The 19,979-nt window shown below is 46.9% G+C and overlaps 1 protein-coding gene across 8 annotated transcripts in view; it reads right to left on the bottom strand.

Annotated features, from left to right (window-relative positions):
• LOC147905329 (uncharacterized) overlaps window positions 1-19,979 on the bottom strand; it is a 146,899-nt gene that overhangs the window by 54,543 nt on the left and 72,377 nt on the right. The gene's annotated exons all lie outside the window — the stretch shown is intronic.

The raw sequence follows: 19,979 nt of genomic DNA, 5'->3' as shown, positions 1-19,979 counted from the left end.
CTTGCGCTTTTCGCATATGATCCCTGACTTGCAGTAAAATGTCTTGCATTTCTTGAACCAGTTGATCAGCTAGGGCCACTCGATGTTGAAGTACAAAATTTGTTGGTACAATCGGAGTGTGTCCATAAGCTGCTTGGAATGGAGTCATGCTGATGGCACTATGGAAAGAGTTATTATAAGCAAACTCGAGGAGTGGTAGATACTCTTCCCAGGCTGCGAGGCGTGACTGAACATAATTTCGAAGCATTTCTTCAAGAACTTGGTTGACTCTTTCAGTCTGTCCATCTAATTCTCGGTGGTAAGCTGAACTGAACAGAGAGTAGTACCCAAAGATTCGAACAGTGAAATCCAAAAGTGACTGCTAAACTTAGGATCTCTGTCGGATATGATATTCTTGGGTAATCCATGGTGTCGGAAGATGTGTTGTATAAAGAGTTTGGCTATGTCCGGGGCCTGTGCACTGCTTTTGCAAGCAACAAAGTGTGCCAATTTGGACAAGCGATCAACAATTACCATAATCTGAGTATTACCTCTGGAGGATCGTGGTAGTGTTGTAATGAAATCCATGGAAATACTTTCCCACCTTTCAGTTGGAACTGGAAGAGGTTGAAGAAGTCCTGTAGGAAGTCGTCGACTTGCTTTCATTTGTTGACATGATAAGCAAGATGTAACCATGTTGATGACATCTCTTTTCATCTGAGGCCAGTAGTATGTGGCACTGAGTAACCGATAAGTCTTATTGATGCCTGGATGGGCAGCATAAGGAACTACATGATGCTCTTTTAACAAAAGACGTCGAACATCCTTGTCATGTGGTACACAGACGCGATCTTGATAATACAGAAGGTCGTCCGTATAAGAATAGGATGAGAAAATCTTTTGTTCGGAAGTCGAAGGTTGATCTTTGGAAAGAACCTGTACTGCGGTGCCGAAGTCTTTATCATTGAAATACTTTCCTTTGAATGAATTCGGAACATCCACAGATAATGTAGAGATTACCATGGCTGATGCTAGAGGTAACTTGCTGAGAGCATCTGCAACTACATTGCGTAGTCCTGGTATGTACTCAATGGTCATGTGAAAGTTGGCCAGAAACTCAACCCAGCGTGCTTGTCGAGCGTTCATGACTGGCTGAGTAAAGATGTACTTGAGAGAGTGATGGTCTGTCTTGACCACAGAGTCGGCACCCATGAGATAATGTTTCCAAGAGCGATAAGCATGTACAACAGCAAGAAACTCCTTATCATAGACCGGATATCGGGTTTGGATATCATAATGTTTATGGCTGTCAAAGCTCAATAAGTTTTCCCTGGTGGACAAACTGGATAGTATGGCTGCGAAAACTGATTGATGGATCATAGTCGTAGAGCCATTGTTGTCCGAGTATGACATCGTACCGAGAAAGAGGGGCATAATGTCGAAGTTCAACTTGTCCGTATAATGTTGGATGCGAAAAGACAAGTTTTTGATCCTGGTGTTGCACAAGAAAGTTGTTCCATTTGCGAGTTCAATCTGATAGTCCATGAGGCTAGGACTGGTGGTCAACCGAAGTTTATCGACCACAGAACTGGCTAGGAAATTATGAGAACAGCCACTGTCGATGAGAATGGTGACCGTTGTTCCACGAATCGATCCTTGAACACAAAGTACTTGAGTAGCCAGGGAAGGTTCGGGGTTGCTGGCAAGGCTCAGGTGGATGGTATTCGCCATTCGAACAGCTTTGCCTTTCTTGTCTTGTGCTGAGGTAGCATCTTCTTTTGGGGAAGTGCTAGGTTCCATATTAGAATTTTGCTTTGGTCGCTTGGGACAATCGAACCATCTATGGTCGCCTGTACAGATGGTACAAAGTCCTTTTGAGCTGGAGTTGTTCTTCTTGTCAGTGGCCGCACCTTTATGTTGGGGCTGTCGGTAATGACTTTGTGAAGAAGAAGAAACACGATCCTTGGGGGAGTGCTTCTGTTGGAATCCAGCAAATGATTTCTGAGGCTTCTGGGGATCTTGAGACTGTCGCTGACCTTGATTACCGAAGTTTTTGCGAAACCTGGTGTTTTCTTGAGGGCGAGCACCTTTGGCCATAGGAGAGTTCTGTGTGCGAGTAGCACTCTGCTTCCCTGTGTTGAGGAAATCTGTAATGCGCTCTGCGTAAGCAATAGCGCCATCTGTGGTGGTGATATTGGCTTTAAGAACATCAATGCGTAACGAGGATTGTAGGCCTGAGATGAAAGCATGAAGGCGATCATCCTCAGTTAAACCATCAATCTCTAGCACCAATGTGGTGAACTGAGAGATATAAGAAGACAGGGAACCCGTTTGCTCCAATTGTCGAAGTTTTGATCGTGCTTGGAAGTCCGCATTGGCAGGTACAAACTGCTTACGGAGCACGTGTTCAAAACGTTCCCAAGTTAACACACTTTTTCCGTCCTTTAAGCGTCTTTGCCACCATAGAAATGCTGTATCCTTCAGGAGGGAGGCTGCCAAGGCGATCTTTTTCCCTTCCGTGAGGTCAACAGTGTCAAAATACATGCGCATTTTAGCGAGCCATTGGTCAACAGTTCGGCGATTACGTTGACCAGTGTAGGCTTCCGAAAGTTTGACGTCAAGTCGTTTTGTTTTGGAAGCTTGAAGTAATCGGTAGAGAGTACGCAGTTCAGTATTTTCTACCTCGGGGGGGAAAGAGTCCGCATCGTCGTCGGGTTGCGTCACGTCGTCCTCTGTATGTGCTGGACTTCGAGAATCTTGGAGTTGTTGAACTTTTTGAACCAGGTCGGCGGAGATGCTGTCCTGAAGCTGAGATATTTGAAGTTGCAATAGAGATTCACTTTGGGTGTTGCCTTCAGGGGTCTTTTTGGGACTTGATTCTTTAATCTCGGGAGAGGCTTCACGCGAGCGGTGCGACATGTCGGAAATCCCTGTGAGAGAGGCGCGAACTTGCGCTCTAGTTTGTACCATCCCTGAAAGAGGATTCGGGCTGCTCCCTGAGGTTGCTCATATTGGAGGGGGTAGGCGAGGCAGGATGGAACCACCCGTGGAAATCTGGTAAGGGAGGTCCTGTCGGAGGTAACACTGGAGATTCTGAAAAAGGTGTTACTGCTCGTGATAAGACAGGGGTAGGTAGCAGAGTCCACGGATCTGAAAAAGGATAAGGAGCTGCTGTCGGAAGAGGAGGATATCCAGGGGAGGGAGTGCCTTCAGGATGTAAATACTGACTTGGAGAAGGTACACCCTGTAGAGGAGGATATCGGGGAGCTGAAGGAGGTGGAGAGTACCCTAGGGATGCCGAAGGTGAAGGGTAGAACTCTCTCCAAAAATGAACAGCAAACTCCTGAGGAATATCGTGTTCCGGATATCTTCGTGTCTCGTGGAACACAACCTGTACTGTGCTGAGGAAAAAATGTAATTGAGGTGCCTCACGCAGAAGGTAGAGGATGTGATCCAAGTCACTCGGAGGGCACGTGACACAGAAGACCCAAGATGCAAAGGCTCCAAAATGGGCTGGCTGTGCAATTTGAACACGATATTGTGTAGTAGCAGGTGCCTGAGGTGTCCTTGAATGGCCGGGTGAATTACCAGGGGTTTCCATGCTTTAATGTGGATTCTTTCATTTGCTGTAATTTGTTAAAAAGAATCCTGAAAAAGCAGATTGGAAAGACTCCACCTGGCAATTCTTTAATCTGCCAAATGATTGCGTAGAAGAAGGCTGCAAATCGTTGTCCGGAGGTCCATGTTGCAGTGTTTTGCGAGGAGTGCTCGAGGCTGGTCTGGTCCGGGCTGTCAACGGGCTGTCTTCATTGCGAGAGGAGGCTGCAAGTGTTGCTGATTTAGCAGGAAAATAATGGCGAAAACTGTTGCAGTTCCCTTGTTTGTCGACCGAAAGGCTGGCTGAAGCTGTGCTCCCGTTGCAGGCTGGAAAGGAGCAGGCGAGGCAACACCAACAGGGCTATAAAGGGGCAGAACCTGGCAGCGACAGAGGCCAAGGGCTGGCAGCGGAAAAAGGCAGAAAACCGGCGGCGTGATGCTGCGCATGCAGGGGCTGTACGGACAGCGCAGGACTGTACCAGCGCAGGGCTGTACGGATGGCGCAGTCTGTACGAACTTCTGCGCAGGGCTGTACGGATGGCGCAGGCGTGTACGGACTGTTGTGCAGGGCTGGTACGGATGGCGCAGGTTTGTACGGATTGCTGCGCAGGGCTGGTACGGAAGGTTGCGATGGCTGGCGCAGGCTGCGGGAAATCCGTACGGCCGTTTTTTGTTCTTTGTATTGGCTGGAAGGTACGACGATTCGTTGGGCTGCCTAAGGGTTATTTGCCCCAATATTAAGTTGGGGGTTAAGTTAACCCTAGGGTAGTTAGGGTAAACCTAGGGTTAGGGGATGGGTTTAATTTTTGTCCCTTTTTACCCCTCTAGGTTCCCTTTTGTAGGTACTTGGGCCTAGGAGGTGTGCCTATTCGAAGGGGTGTGACCCTTGGAATAGGTGCACCTGTTCATGAGGGGATATGTCCCTATTGTTAAAAGGGATGCGACCCTGCATGAATAGGTATGTCCCTTTGCCCACGATGGGGTATGTCCCATGAGTGAGAAGTCGAGACTCGTCACCAAAAGGTGTGTCCCATGGTGGAAAAGGCGCGTCCCTTGGTTTTGGGACAACCCAAGCACCTTAAAGGACACGATTTTGGTCGTGTCCATTCACATCAACTTGTGATGTGAGGGAGATGGAGAGGCCAGGATGACTTTAGGCGTTTAAAAATTTTATGCTCATCCTCTCCATCTCTTCCATGCACTAAGTGCACGGATGTTCTTCTAGCGGCAAAAATGTATCAGATCAGTGCTAGAAGGTGGGGGGCATTTCCTACAGGCAGGAGCGAATTTTGCTCTGATACCACTGTAAGAAATCCTAGATTTACTATATTTAGAACTGTGCTAAGGAACAGAAAAGAGACTGAGATAGCAGAGAGCAAAGGAATAATGATATTGCTTGAATGTCTGTAGGGTGGATGTGATTGTCATCCATACAATTTGGCCTCTCTTATATAGAGAGTGAAGAGTCACACATGAAAAGGTGTGAACTCCAAAGGGTATGTGCATGAAGAGGTGTGTACCCCTTGTGAAGGGTGTGACCCTTGATGAGAGGGTACATTACAATAGGAATGTCTCTTCATTAGAATGTCTCTTGTGAAAGGTTGTGCCTCATTAAGAAGTGTCCCGTCGAAAGGGCAAGTGTCCCGTCGAAAGGTCATACCCTTCCACAAGTGTCCATTCATTAAACCATCCATAAGTCTAGAAAGAGAAAGGAATACGTCACAGATCGTGACAGTCCCTATGGGGAGAAGTCTCTTTAACAAAGCATTTCTAACAGACACTCATGAGCTTGAGGGCTTTTGAGTTTGTCATAGCAGCAGAATTAGAAGAGAGGTACATATGAATCATCTATATCATCTGTGCCATCATCATTAAAGTAGTCAGAGTAGTTGAAGTCCTCTGAATCACCAGAATTGTCAGAGTCATCTATGGCAGCAGTCTAGGCTTCACTAGGTGACACTGGTTTCGTCTTTACAATTGGAGGAGGGACCTGTTTAAGAAAACCAGTAAACTTAGGGGGGATTTCAAAAGGAGTAGTGCTGTCCATCCCAAAGCAGCTTTGAACATGGTCTTGCAGGTCAGCATTAAAGAGGACAGCATCAACTCTGAACTAGTTTATCATTTCTGTAATTTTCCTTTGGTCCTGTGCAACCAATTGAGAATAAGTAAGTCAGCATGCAACTCAATTTGATTAAACTGAAAGTTGTTTCTGGTTATCCAAATAAACCACAGTGCATGTGCTCTGATCGGTGTCCATATCTCATGTTTTGTCCTTGAAGAGTCTCCTAGTAGTATGGCCTTCCAATTTATTGGCTCCCCTGTTTCCAATTGTACTATTTTCACACCTTTCTAGCAACAGGACAGGCAACAAAGAGGTGGAAAATATCTTCATTTATAGAGGGGCACCTCATGCATTTGCCATTTCCCTTTCCAATTCTCGGTCCTCTAATATTAGTCCACACAGCTTTATGCATTATTAGCCAAAGCAAGGCAGACAATTTATCAGAGATTGAGCTTAACCAAATGAAGCAGAATCTGAATTTCCATTTGTCCCTAGAGTCCTGCAGTTTCCACCTAGTATTAAGGATAATGAAGAGATCACCTATGTCCCTAGTTGGAGTGGGGATAGGGAAGAAAGAAGTACTCTAACCCAGCTGAACTCTTTGCTGTAAACCAAGAATGATCCACCTTTCCATTACTGATTGCCCTGCCAGAGGTAAATTCTGTTCAACACTAGTGGCTAGCTTTGGTTGTTTAAACTGAACTCTCTCCTAATCTCAATCCAGGTTTTCCATCTTAGCTCGGCTCTGTTCCATTCGGCTCTGTTCCAAAGCTGACCCCAGCATTGCAGTCCCTTTTTGAAGAGTACAATAGCCTTATCAAAGTCTTGATCAGAGAGAACAGCCTCCTTGAAGATAACAGAGACCCAGATTGAATCTAATGTCATAAAAGCTCCTTTGTCAGAGAAGACAATTTGGCTTTTAATTCCTTCAAAGGATGTCCATAGTGAGAGACAAAATTGACTGCCTTTAGCTTTGTAGGGTTCAAGGTTACAAATAGCTGATAGCATAGGATACTTTTTCCACTTGGGAGCTCTCAGAGGTCTTAGGGAGTTGACATTCCTTAGAAGGATTTGGGCCCAATCCTCAAGAGGATGGAGGATTGCTTTAATTATCTAAGTTGAGGATAGTTTCAGAGAGGCCTGCTCTATATCTATCACACCTAAGCCTCCTTCCTGCTTGGGTTTGATACAAAACTCCCACCTCACCTTGGCCATCTTGCCCCCCCAAAGAAAGGATCTGCAAATTCTAATGATTCCAGTTCTAGAAGGGGACCATGAAGTGAGGTAGAAAATGACAATTGGGTATGTGCAGTGGTGAGAACCATTCTCCTTCCAGCTAGACTGGCCTGGAACCCTCTCCATTTCTCAGCCCTCGTAAACATTTCCCTGCTCTTCATTCGAACCAAGTGAAGGAGAAACCGGATTATCTAGCGAAGAAACAACCATATGAGATCAAAACAAAGGATCAAAACAAACAATTGTAGACCAAAGGCTGCCAACCCCAAAACCATTAGGCAAAGGAACATCCTTAGATGCAAAAGCTGTCTCTGTCCAACTTTTACTAGCCATGGGTCTTGGCTTAAATGTCTTCTTGGGCTGTCGCCACTTAGAAGAGGCATCTTTCTCTCCCACAACTTTTTGATCCAATGATTTAGAAGGAACAAAAGCAATTTTAGCTTTACCCTTATCATTGATATTAGGTGGGGTAACGGCACCTGAACTACAAGTTCATTGCATGACAATTGGCCTGGGCAAGGAGGATTCATCAGGGGCTGCAGTTGCAGGGGGAGGCTTCAATAATAATTGAGGGCACTCAGATTGCATATGGCCAAACTTGCTACATTCAAAATAAGCACTAGCAAAGTTACCTCATTTCAACTTAAAAAATACTTGCTGAGAAGATATACCCTACATCTCCACCTGTAAAGCAACATGACGTGGAGTGGGTCTGTCAGTAACCCAAAGAACACATAATCCATTGGCATTTCCTAGAGAGTGAAGAGGACATACAACTTTCCCTAATGCTTCAGCTACATAAGGCAAGACTGATGGGCTGTAGTATAAAGGCACATCTACAAGCTCCACCCACACGGGGCATTTATGACGAATAAGACTCTGGTAATCCTGTGTGGGCATCCATGGATACATGTGCAGTAGCTGGTTCCCAAAAAACAAAGGGGATTTTTCCAATAGTTCTTGCTTGTACTGAGCATCTATAAAAATAACCTCATAAAATCCTCTAGAGTCTTATAGCAGCCCGCAACATAACATCCTTTCAAGAGATACTTCAACCATGCAGGGAAAAACAAAACTACTGCCTTTTGAGCCAAGCTCATATCAAGAGCATAGAGAACATGGCCCAGAACCGCAGAGACACGAAATTCTCGAGCTGACTCCTCAGTCCACCTGCGCGCGCGCACACACATCCACACACACATAAGAGCAGATCAACCTTCTTAAAATCAAGGTTGCGCACAATGTTTTCAGGACACTAGAAACATGGCGGTTTTGAAACAATTTTGAAACACCATTTGAATTAATGGGAATGGTGGGGGTAGGTTGAGCAAAGTACATTTCCGATCACATACATAAGCTAGCAATTAAACAAAACGTGCACCAATATAATCTAGATGTGTCCATGCAGGGTCACAAGCAATCGTAGAATGCACCCACCATCCAATTGTTGATGGATAGAGAGGGCACTCTGTTAGAAATGCAGCTATTGGAGAGCACCAACCAACCAATGGTCAAGCAATTGGATTCTTGGAGGGCGTGATCCTTGAAGATGTGGTTTGTATACTGCAGTGACAAATCAATCGTCAAACATGCAAACCATCTACTCCAAGTCTTATGTCCCTTCTCAAGCCTTTGGTATGTACCCGCCGCAGCACTCGGGTTACATGCGTCACTATCATAGAGCAGAGTGCCTTGCTGCAAGAGCCTGCCATCGCCACCTGTTAATACCCGCCCTTGTTGCCATTCCTTCTAGCACACTTGTAGATTAGGTGTTTTCAAAACATTTCCATGTTTCAAAAATGCACCAATTTCGAAAATGTTGGGAAACAGAGTTTCCTAAATTTTTTGGACATTTCCTACAACTAAGCTTTTCATTATACTACTTTTGAAGAGAACTATCATGGCTGATGTAATCTCTGTCATTTGTGCATCTTTCGAGCGTTGGGCATCAGACCCAAGTCAACCATCTCAACAAATCGTACCTATTGAGGTTAAGGCATGCATGTGATGAGGTAGGACAAAGTCATTCAAGTATAGCGCATGCTCAAGGAATAACTAGGACATCCATGTCAGGCAGAAGCCTCAGTGTTAGAAATCGACCAATAGAGGGTACGCACAGCGGAAGACTGACAGAATAGCCCAAGAGCTCACACAGTGTGGTGTGGGGTGTGCAATCACAAACTTCTTAAACTTATGTGCAAAGCATAGATGTGCAGACTCATCAATAGACAATGAACCAGCCAGATATAGAAGACACCAAATTAATATATTTCCATCCAAAGTTATGGACACAATACAAAAGAGAGAAATCCAAAGTCCCACCAATGGTGTGCTCCTCTGATCTTACCACAAGGTCCTCCTCCTATCTGCCAGCTATCTCTAAACTTGAGCCCGCGTGCTCCACCTCGAGCGTAAGTAGACTTTCCGTCCAAAGATCTCAGCACCTTGCTGCCCTAGTACACAGCCTAGGCTTCAGCCCCAAGTGAGCTCAGTCTGCAGCAACTTTGGCCCTGCTTTGCCTCTGGTGGATGTAGGCCCAAAGATCAGGCTTCTCTTGCTCCTGCTGCTCCTATGTTTGCTGACTTGCTGGATCATGAAATGAGGCCTGAGGGCTCTCCTTTTATAGGCCCAAGGCCTGCTCAAAATGACCGACTGGTCGAGGGCCTGCTGGCTGACTTTTGTCTGCCCTAAAAACCGACCTGGTTGGCTGCCCCTACCAGCCCAACCAGGGCCCTATATAACGCACTTTTCTAGCCCCTTTTTCAGCCTTTGTTTCAGGGCATAAAGCCCTCCATTTATTGCAGGATTCAGCCCCCCTGGCCAGCCCATCTCCAGGCCTGATTTGCTGGCTCCAACCAGACCCACCAGCCTCAGCCAATGGCCGACCCAGGTGCTGCTGCTCCCTTCCATGGTTGCGCCACCTGTAGGGTCCGTTGCAGGCTGTCCATCTGCACACAGATGCCCTCCACATAGGCGCCTTTATCTCTGCAATCCCCCACCATGTCTGCTGCTCCTGACTGACCTCTTGCCAGGTTAGATCCAGGACTTGCTGTCCCTGCCATCTGCTCCTTCCACACGTTCCGTCCGTTGCAGCCATGCTGGTCTCTTTGATGTGAGGTGCTGCCCATGTGGCAGCCCCCTCTCTTTCTTTTCTCCTGGGCACATCTTGACCGAGGTCTCCCTCCCCCACGCTCTCCTCATATGGGGGCTTGCAGATGGGGAGGTGACCTTTCCAACACCCCCTCTCACCGATACATCTCGGCCCAATGCCAACACGTCGATGACGATGCTCCAGTAACTCCCTGGTCGTAGTCCTCTCGAACACTTCGATGTCCAATCTTTTCCTCGCTTTTCATCCAATGGCTCCTGCTCCACCAGGTTTGGTTCCACTTGCGCACACCATCCTGGTACACAAGTCCATCTCTGGTAGCACCTCCTCGCACCACCACCTTTAGTCATGTTCCTGCCTTTGAAGTCGAGCAATCCAACCACCACAATCTTGCAGTTGTCCCCCTCATAATGAGTGAACAACCTAGAGTCTTCCATGCACCATCCTCTAAGGGTCTTTTTCAACCCGTCCTTCCTTTGGCAAGGTCCACAACAAATGAATATCTTGCTAAGCTCTGAAGCAGGTACTCTTCTGGCTTCAGTACACCTTGTGCGTCACCTTCCAGCACTCTGTGTCTGAGATTTGAAGAAGCACCCATACTTCCCCTTCTGCCTTCAAAGAAGGCCAATTCCTTCCAATCTCACATTACCTGAGACAAATGAAGAGCAGAGTCTCTCCACAGCATGCTATAAAGGCTCAAATGAAGATCATCAAGTACATACCAGATCGTTGTACTGCCTGTGTGCTTGCTCTTAAAGCAAACCATGCACCTCATCAAGGCACATACCAATAGCCTATGTAATCCTATGATGTCTCCTTCTGAAGTACATCATCCATCTGAACATGAAAGCCCAAGGTATTCCATGGAATCCACCCTCGTGTCCGTATCAACAGCCACACACCTGGAAGATACCAAGCACTCCATGCTGTCCTTCACCTTTACAAAGGCATCTGACTCCTCGTCAACCCACATCTCAATGTCAGACATTATCACTGTGGTTTCTATGTCAGCATATTTGACCTCAGTAACACATGGAGATGTCACCAAGAACAACTCTTCGATTACAACATTTGCTTTGGCTTTTGTATCACCCTCTGAATCTGAGTCGGACTCCATCCTCGTCATCAGAGTCATCCTTCTTGGACTTGCCACCGTTAGGCTTGCCCTTCCCTTTGCCAGCGTAATCCTTCGCCAGCAGCGCCTTGTTATCTTTGTCGTTGTTGTAGAGCTTCTCCCTAGCTTCTTCCTGTAGCAGTAATTCCTCAAAAGTCAGAGGTTTGGTCCTTTACTAGACCCGATTCCTCAAAAGCCAGAGGTTTGGTCCTCTGTCCTGCTGTCACAGTCATAACAAATCTTTGAAGCTCCAAGGTAGCCTCCCCAGTACCATCAAGGCCAAATGGCACGAGTCCATCTTCTGACCAACTGAGGCGAGTTGATCCCTTCCACCTTGACCTTCGTCAAGTGGTCATGCACGGAATCTCCCTCGTCCATATCAAGGTTGTAGAGCTAATGCTAAAGAAGCAAGATCCGAGATGTGTTGTCTGTCTTGTACAGATCCTTAAGAATGACCCATGCCTCTACTGACGTCTCGGCCATCTAGATGTGAGGAAGCACAGAGTCCGCCGTAGTCCCTATGATCAACCAGGGTATGGGCATCTCTATCTTCCCAAGCTTCGAGCTCCTCTCCATCTACTGGAAGAGTTTCTTCCCCTCCTTGTCCACCATATCCTCCACTTCGCCTCCACTCCCATTGTCAATTTCCACAGCTTTTGAGCCACTAAATGACTCCGGATCTTCACCTTCCAGATCCGGTAATGTGACCCATCCAGTTTCCCTCACTCTCCAAAGTTAGGGATGGTGAAAGAAAGAAATCTGGGGGAGGAGGAAGGGAGAGCAATGGCTGAAGAGGATGAAGAGATCAACATCTATGCTGATAAACCACACAGCAAAGTCGAACAAACTCACCTTCAATAGATCAGAACTATGAACGCACCTGACTAAACCTGAGTCACCCTCCATCTCGCAAGCACACTGTCCTCCAGCCGTGGAAGTCGATTCCCAAGAGCTTCTGAATCAGGGTTGTCCTTTAGCAAGGTCCCTACCTTCAGCCTCCCACACCTATGAGCCTCCTACTTGGGCTATGATGCCATGTTACAAATCAACCAACAAAGGGTACACACAGCGGAAGACTGACAGAATAGCCCAGGAGCTCACACAGTGTGGTGTGGGGTGTGCAATCACAAACTTCTTAAACTTATGTGCATAGCATAGACAATGAACCAGCCAGATATAGAAAACACCGAAATAACATATTTCTGTCCAAAGCTATGGACACAATACAAAAGAGATAGATCCAGAGTCCCACCAATGGTGTGGTCCTATGATCTTACCACAAGGTCCTCCTCCTATCTACCCGCTATCTCTAGACTCGAGCCCGCGTGCTCCACCTCGAGCGTAAGTAGACTTTCCGTCCAAAGATCTCAGCACCTTGCTGCCCTAGTACACAGCCTAGGCTTCAGCCCCAAGTGAGCTCAGTCTGCAGCAACTCTGGCCCTGCTTTGCCTCTGGTGGATGTAGGCCCAAAGATCAGGCTTCTCTTGCTCCTACTGCTCCTATGTTTGCTGACTTGCTGGATCATGAAATGAGGCCTGAGGACTCTCCTTTTATAGGCCCAAGGCCTGCTCAAAATGACCGACTGGTCGAGGGCCTGCTGGCTGACTTTTGTCTGCCCTAAAAACCGACCTGGTTGGCTGCCCCTACCAGCCCAACCAGGGCCCTATATAACGCACTTTTCTAGCCCCTTTTTCAGCCTTTGTTCCAGGGCATAAAGCCGTCCATTTATTGCAGGATTCAGCCCCCCTGGCCAGCCCATCTCCAGGCCTGATTTGCTGGCTCCAACCAGACCCACCAGCCTCAGCCAATGGCCGACCCAGGTGCTGCTGCTCCCTTCCATGGTTGCGCCACCTGTAGGCTCCGTTGCAGGCTGTCCATCTGCACACAGATGCCCTCCACATAGGCGCCTTTATCTGTGCAATCCCCCGCCATGTCTGCTGCTCCTGACTGACCTCTTGCCAGGTTAGATCCAGGACTTGCTGTCCCTGCCATCTGCTCCTTCCACAGGTTCCGTCCATTGCAGCCATGCTGGTCTCTTTGATGTGTCTCTTTCTTTTCTCATGGGCACATCCTGCCCTAGGTCTCCCTCCCCCATGCTCTCCTCATATTGGAGCTTACAGATGGGGAGGTGACCTTTCCAACACTTAGACGCGGAGTTCCTTCGTGGACTCATGATTAAGACATGCAAGACTAAAAAGATAGTAACAAGCCTAAGCAAGATTCATGATTATACCTTTTAAGAAAATTAAGGAATGGTCCAACATTTCCAGATGAAATGTACCCAAACGACCAAGATGCTATGGGCTCACCAAGATTGGGATTCTTTTGAGACAAAGACCTACCATCAGCAGAATCTTGGATCATTAAATGTAACTTCAAAATGCTTGAATCCCAGACAAACGTAATAGTTCTTCTTTTCTTAGGTTTACGAATACTTGGTTGAGTGCCAAAGTTCTACTTGGATCCAAAGACTTATCTATGAGAGCTGGAACCAAAGGTTCAGAGATGGCTTTCTTTCCGGATTGTTAGCCGAAATCAAAGATGAGCTACTAGAAATCAAGAGAATGGAGCACAATTCAGACTTCATCCTCTGTAGACAATTTGGATCCCTCTTGTTGCTGAGATTCAAAAAAGCCCTTGTCACTATTCTCTAGTCGCAAAGACTTTACAAATTATGAGGGCATGTTCCGGTTTGCACCTAAGACAGTGATAGACTGGCACTTAATGGGTTATTGAGTAGACTTTGCACACCTAAAAGTTGATCTGGCTTCATAACAGAATTGTTACTCCTCAAATGTTTACAATTCTTACTGCCCACTAACACTCAAGTTGAAAAGGCTCATTTGCAACTGCCCCTTGATAGATGTCTAGGTGATAAATATTTTCTACACTTCAAGACCATCACAGACATAAACAGCCCTAATTTTCTTAGGATTTTTTGGATGGGCTTCCAACAATTTCTTTAGGCAAAGAGTGGGTGAATTGTATTTCTGGATTGTCTGCACGGTTAGAAGTGCCCAAACTTGTAGTTTGCTCACCATCTCGGCAAATCATTGACCTGCTTTAGCTCTTCTTTTCGCCATGTGGCCCAGGTCAAGCACCGCAATGGCTTGCTTGGCCCAAGACAAGCACCATTGTGGCCTCAACTTCATGCATCGTGCATGCAATCTTTGCTAAATCCTTGAAATCCTTGTAGTAAATTGAGGGAATCATTGTTATTGTCAAATTTTGAGAATGCTCACATATTCCAAGAGGCTCACAATTTGATTCAGCACATCATAGTGACCAGCACAGTGATTCACATCCTTCATCGTGGTCACTAGTCCTCCAACAAGTTAGACCATGTCCACCGCAATGGTCCCTAACACCAATTTTAATAACGACGAAGTTCATGCCAGCCTTAAGTTTACATCTTTTGTCTCACGATATTGTACACACCTTGGTGGCCTCACAATGATCAAATCTGACTTACATACTTACAACATCTGGTGCTTTAGAAGATGAGTTCAACCAAGAATCCTATTACAACATTTGATTAACTTCTACCTAACTTGACATGTCTATGACTGGATTTTTTATTGTTTCTCTCATGTGCGTGTTCGGAACAATTGTTATTCATGGCAGGTCTTAGGACCACTTTCGCTGGTATATCAGGCTAGCTCCAACCTCTACCAAGAGGATTGTCTTCCCTAGGGAGTAGAGTGGCTCCCCGTTCTTCTCGAAGTCCTCCACAAGGTTGAGGTGGCACTTTCAGCCTCAACCTTGCAATTTTCCTAGCTCTCTAATAGGAGCTTGATTTGGCCCTATTAGGGTGTTTATTTTCTCATGCCTTGCATGATGTACTCCACCCTTAACTTTTTGCTCTTGGAGTTTCTTTCCTTTGCCTAATAGAAATAAAAACTCCAGGGATAGGGATCCCAAACCAGTGGAAGTCAACACTCTATCAATATGACCTAGCGGGGCAAGGACGACAATGGAATAAGGCCCGAACTCTACCAAATCTCGACAATCAGCTAATGGTGAAAAGTCATTACTCTGAGCTAGCTAAGGTGGAAAAGGAGAACGCAAAATCCTAGCATGACACAAAAGTGAGGGGTGAACCAAGATCCTCTACCAAGAGCGAGAGCTTGCTAGCCAAAAAGGAGAACCTGTGCGTCGAAGGAGAAAGGGGTTGCTCAATACACGAAGGAGGCCAGGATCCATAGGGGGAACCTGCTAATCTAATAGAGAGAGGCACTGCTCCATGCACTAAAGGGAGTTAGGAGCCACAGCAGGAACCTCTTGATCCGTAGGAACCGGATCTGAGTGACAACCATCCCAATTCTATTGAGGCGCAGCAAGAACTATTGGAACCCCTATCTCTAGGATCCAGGGGCCGCAGAAGCTCTGCAGCAACTTGTGTTAGGGATCTAGGAGCCAAAGAAGCCTGCTTCTATTCTTCTTCGGGCAATCTCTAGCAAAATGGCCAAAGATCCTACAAACCCAAGACTGATCTTGATGGCTAGCAATTTCAACTCTACTGAAAAAGAGAGCCATTTGGATGCTGAAGCCTGATGTGACCATCACAAATGCTAGAGTCAACAATGTTAGAAATATTGTTTCCTAAGGCAATGGCCAATGTAATAAGGGGATAGGGGAACTTTTTCCGTTTTACAAGGTTTTTTCACCCTAACCTCAGTTCGAAGTTAAGTTTGTGGGTTAGTCACCAGGGTTTTGTCTCTATGACTACCCTAGTGTACTCTTTCATTGTTATTGCTGCAGTCTTATTTCAGCTTCCTTCAGATTCATGTTCCCTTGCACACTTGCTGCCATTGTCAAAGTTTGGCATCAAAGCAGGCTTGCCTTGCTCCCCGGCACCTCTGCCACACCCATGGAGCATTTTTGTCGTGAAAACCTTGCATTTCATTGCGAACAAAGTCTGCAAATTTTCCCCAAAGGTTGTTAGCCGCCATTTTTCACCTTAGGAGAGCTCCACAAGCTGCTCCCAAGGCAGGCGACTGATTCTGAAGCAGTTTCTCTTTCTCTGGAGCAGTTTTGTCTGCTTGTTTGGAGCTGTTTTTCTGGCGAAATAAGGCGCCTCCTAGGCAACTTGCTGTCCAGGCCTATTGCAGCCTTTGGAGCAGATTTCTAAGCAAGCGACTACAGTTTTGGTACTTTTGGAGCTCTTTTTATCAATCCCAGAACATGTAGAACTGCTTTTTCACAGCTTCTCACCTCCTGCAAAACTTCTACAGGGGGTGACTCTTCTTGGAGGAGATTTGCGTGTTATTTTGACAGTTTTGGAACTGCAACAGCATTATCTGGGCAAGTCTCCTACATCTTAAGGCATTCTCAAGCTGTTGACAACTTTTGTGAAGGTTTTCCTACTGCAGCATCAGTTCCAAGGCTGGTTGAACCTGTTTTTCACACGTAGCACGTGTTTTTAGGTCAATTTTGGGACTGTTTTGCTCCTTACCAGCTGGTAGACTCGTTTGAGGACTGTGTTTGAGCTTTCCAAGCTGTCTACTTGCCATTTTGAAACTGTTTCGAGCAGTTTTTGTGAAGGGACAGCTTGCTTTTTGCACACCCAGTGCATAAAACTGCCCATACAGTCCAGCAATTTGCTGTTTGGTTCAAAACAGAGTTGATTTTCAGTGATTTGATGCTTAACCAGTCTAGGTTTGACTGAGGGGAAGGTTGTGCATTGATCGGAGCAATTTTCAGTCACTGTTTGGATTGTTTTTAAAGGCATTTTGCTGCCTATTTACGAGTACATAGAGTTGTCAGTGGCTATATGCCTCATTGAGCAAAGCACTGGATCGTTTGGGCAGAGATTCTAAGTATGCAATACACATCTCCGCAAGGGAGTTTTGTGGACTATTTTGAGGTAGATCCTCAAGACAAGTATTGGCTTTGAAAGTGGGCACATCTTTGGCTATGCAGGGTGTTCATCAGCACGCGAACTTTGAGTTTGTTGCCTTTTTTCATTTGCTTGGAATGGCTCAGGACAACCTCAATGATGATTTCGGAGTGCTTCCCAGGAGTTAATTGTAAGGCACTAACTATTCTCTCTGGAGTGCCATGCAGGATGTAGAGTTATGGCATGCTCAACTTGGGCATGTGAGCTATGGCAGTCTTATGTTATTGCAAAAAATTAAGATCATGGATGCCTTATCTCATTTGCAAAAGGCTCCTAAGCACATTCGTGAGGGCTGTATTTTGGGTAATACGCATGGATTCTCTTTTCTAAGGATGGTGCAGTCCAAGCTGTCAAGCAATAACAGCTCATTCACAGTGATGTTTGTGGTCCGATGCGGACACAAATCTCTTGGGGGTCATTTCCATTTTGCTACTTTCATAGATGTCTTCAAGAGATTTCCTTGGATGTTTGCTCTCAAGCAAAAAACAGAAGTATGCATTGTGTTTAAGCACTTTGTTGCCTTGGTGGAGAATCAATCTGAATGTAGGATACTGACTCTACATTCAGATCGAGGGGAGGAGTATATGTCCAAGGCATTAACAAACTTCTTGGCTGAGAAAGCCATCATTTATCAATGCATGGTTGGATATACTCCTCACCATCATGAAGTGGCTAAGCAGAAGAATAGGTCAATCATGGAGAACGGAGATGCAAAGGGCTGCCGCATAGGTTTTGAATAGAAGCACTTATGTGCTCCACACTTTTTTTTTCTTTTTTTTTTTCAAAGAAAGGAACCTTCTATTAATGCTTGAAAGATTTCATACAAGACAGCAGCCTCGAAGGTGCTGAGTATGGCAAAAAACCTGGAAAACGCTGAAAGAAAGAACCGGCCTATTCCAGAGAAACCCAGCTCACTGCCTAGGGGATCTCTGGAACTGGAGCTAACATCCAAATGGGGGGACTATACAGCTTGCGAATCCCTCGCGGGGTGAAGATGTAGAAAAATCTTGCAGGCCAAGATCTCGATAGTTGCCCTAGAGCCTGGAGTCCCACACTCCCAGGTGGACCGTAGAGTGTAAATGATATCCTACCAAATAGCAACTAGGGTAGCCGAGGGTGGAACCAGGTACTCACCCATCACAAGACTGCAGCGAGCCACCCAAATGTTCCAAGCCATGATGCTGGCTACCACCTCCCAAACACTGTCCTCCCTAGGAGGAGGTGGTTTAGGAGGGAGTGAAGGGGTGGAGGTGCAGGGGGAGGAGGAAGATGGGCAGAGAAGAGGCCGGGAGAGGCGAAGTGGAAGGATAGAGGGGGAGGCGAAATGGCGAGGGGGGGCCCGCGCTGGCGGGGGAGGCAGAAGGGATAGAGGCGGGGCGCGAAATGGCGAAGAGGAGGGGCGGAGCGAGGGCGGAAGGAGCGGCGAGGGGCGGAGGAGCGGCGAGGGATGGAGGAGAAGTAAGGGCGGAGGAGCTGCGAGGCGGAAGGGTGGCGAGGAGGAGAGGTGGCAATGCGGAAAGGGGGAGGGGCGGAGGAGCAACGGGCAACGGAGCAACTAGGAGGCAACACGGCAGTCAGGCCACTTTAGAGCATCACTACCATGGACTTTGTTGTCGAAGGATCACTATCGCTCCACACACATTTTGAATAGGTGTCCCATCAAAGCACTTTATGTGATGACACCATATCATGCATGGTATGACAAAAAACGAGATGTTAGTCCTCAGGGTGAAGATGTGGTCTAGTGTGGAGTGCTATCTCTGAAAACCTGCCTGCCCTAGAGCATGCTGCCCATGTGCCTCTGTATGGTTGTTGATCTCTCTCTCTAGTATCGATCCATAGATCTTGGCCAGCGTATGGCCAATCATGAAAGTGCAATAGTTCCCAGTATCCATGGGGTCACCCGCCTTGCGTATCGATAAAATGGTGGTGGTACTCCATGAGGGTGGGAAGCCGTGACATGGCATGGTTGAGCATCTACGCTAGGACCGGATCCAAAACCTCCTATCCATGATCGAAATGCTCAGTTTGTAGCCCCTCATGGTCTTGTTCTCTCTGGTTATGAAGCCGGCTAACTGCAGCCCGCACATTCTGTGCAGTGAACAAGTGGCAAGTGGTGGGCCTGGGCATAGTGGACATATCAGGTGGTGCCTGCATCGGAACATCATAAAGAGAGCATGCATAAGTGTGCCAAACATCTGGGTCTGTGATGGGGATAGGTAGCTTCCCCTCCGATAGAAGACCCCAGCCAATGGTGGGATCCCCCCCTCGAAATGAGCTGATCACCTCGTCCATTCTGTGGGTGAGGAAGGCCCGTCGCTTACGGCATGTCAGTCACCGTGAGATCCGTTGTACCTCAAGTGATGTCAAGTGGCCAAGGGCTTGCTCACGTGTGAGGTGAGCTTTCATCTCTCTGCACTCATCATCATACCAAGGATTCTGTGGCATCTTCCCTAGTAAGGCACGTGTAGATCGAGTCGTGGGGAAAGACCTGATGGCTGCGTCCATGACCAACGTGGCAAGGGTGTTTGAGGCGTGGGCGAGGTCTACATCATCTCCAAGTAGTAGGGCTGGAAGCCCTTGCGCCAGGTTGCTCACATAGATGGGGTCCAGGGAACGATCAAAGTGAGCCTGTACACGAGTGGGCGTGGGGGGGACCCTCCTTGTGACTGGCATAGTGGTAGAGATACAAAAGGCTAAGTACAAGTGATCAGCACCAAGTGGGGGAGGGGGCACAATAAAGTCGTATATCCACGAGGTAAAGGCCGAGGGACCCAATAGGTAGTCCACTGTGCTTGTCCCTCCACCATGCGGGAAACAAGTGAGACCACCAGATGATGGCATAGTGGTAGAGAGAGAGAGAGAGAGAGAGAGAGAGAGAGTCTATTAGTACTTGTGAAATATCCAAGGCTTCTATCATATCAACAAGTTATTGCAATTATGTCTGGCACATGCGTACAAAGCACTAATGCATTCTTTTATA

This window comes from Dipteris shenzhenensis, chromosome 1 (assembly GCF_047967505.1).
Source record: "Dipteris shenzhenensis isolate YYH24624 ecotype China chromosome 1, Dip_SZ_1.0, whole genome shotgun sequence".
Taxonomy (NCBI): domain Eukaryota; kingdom Viridiplantae; phylum Streptophyta; class Polypodiopsida; order Gleicheniales; family Dipteridaceae; genus Dipteris; species Dipteris shenzhenensis.
This window is presented reverse-complemented; position numbering and strand designations above follow the sequence as displayed.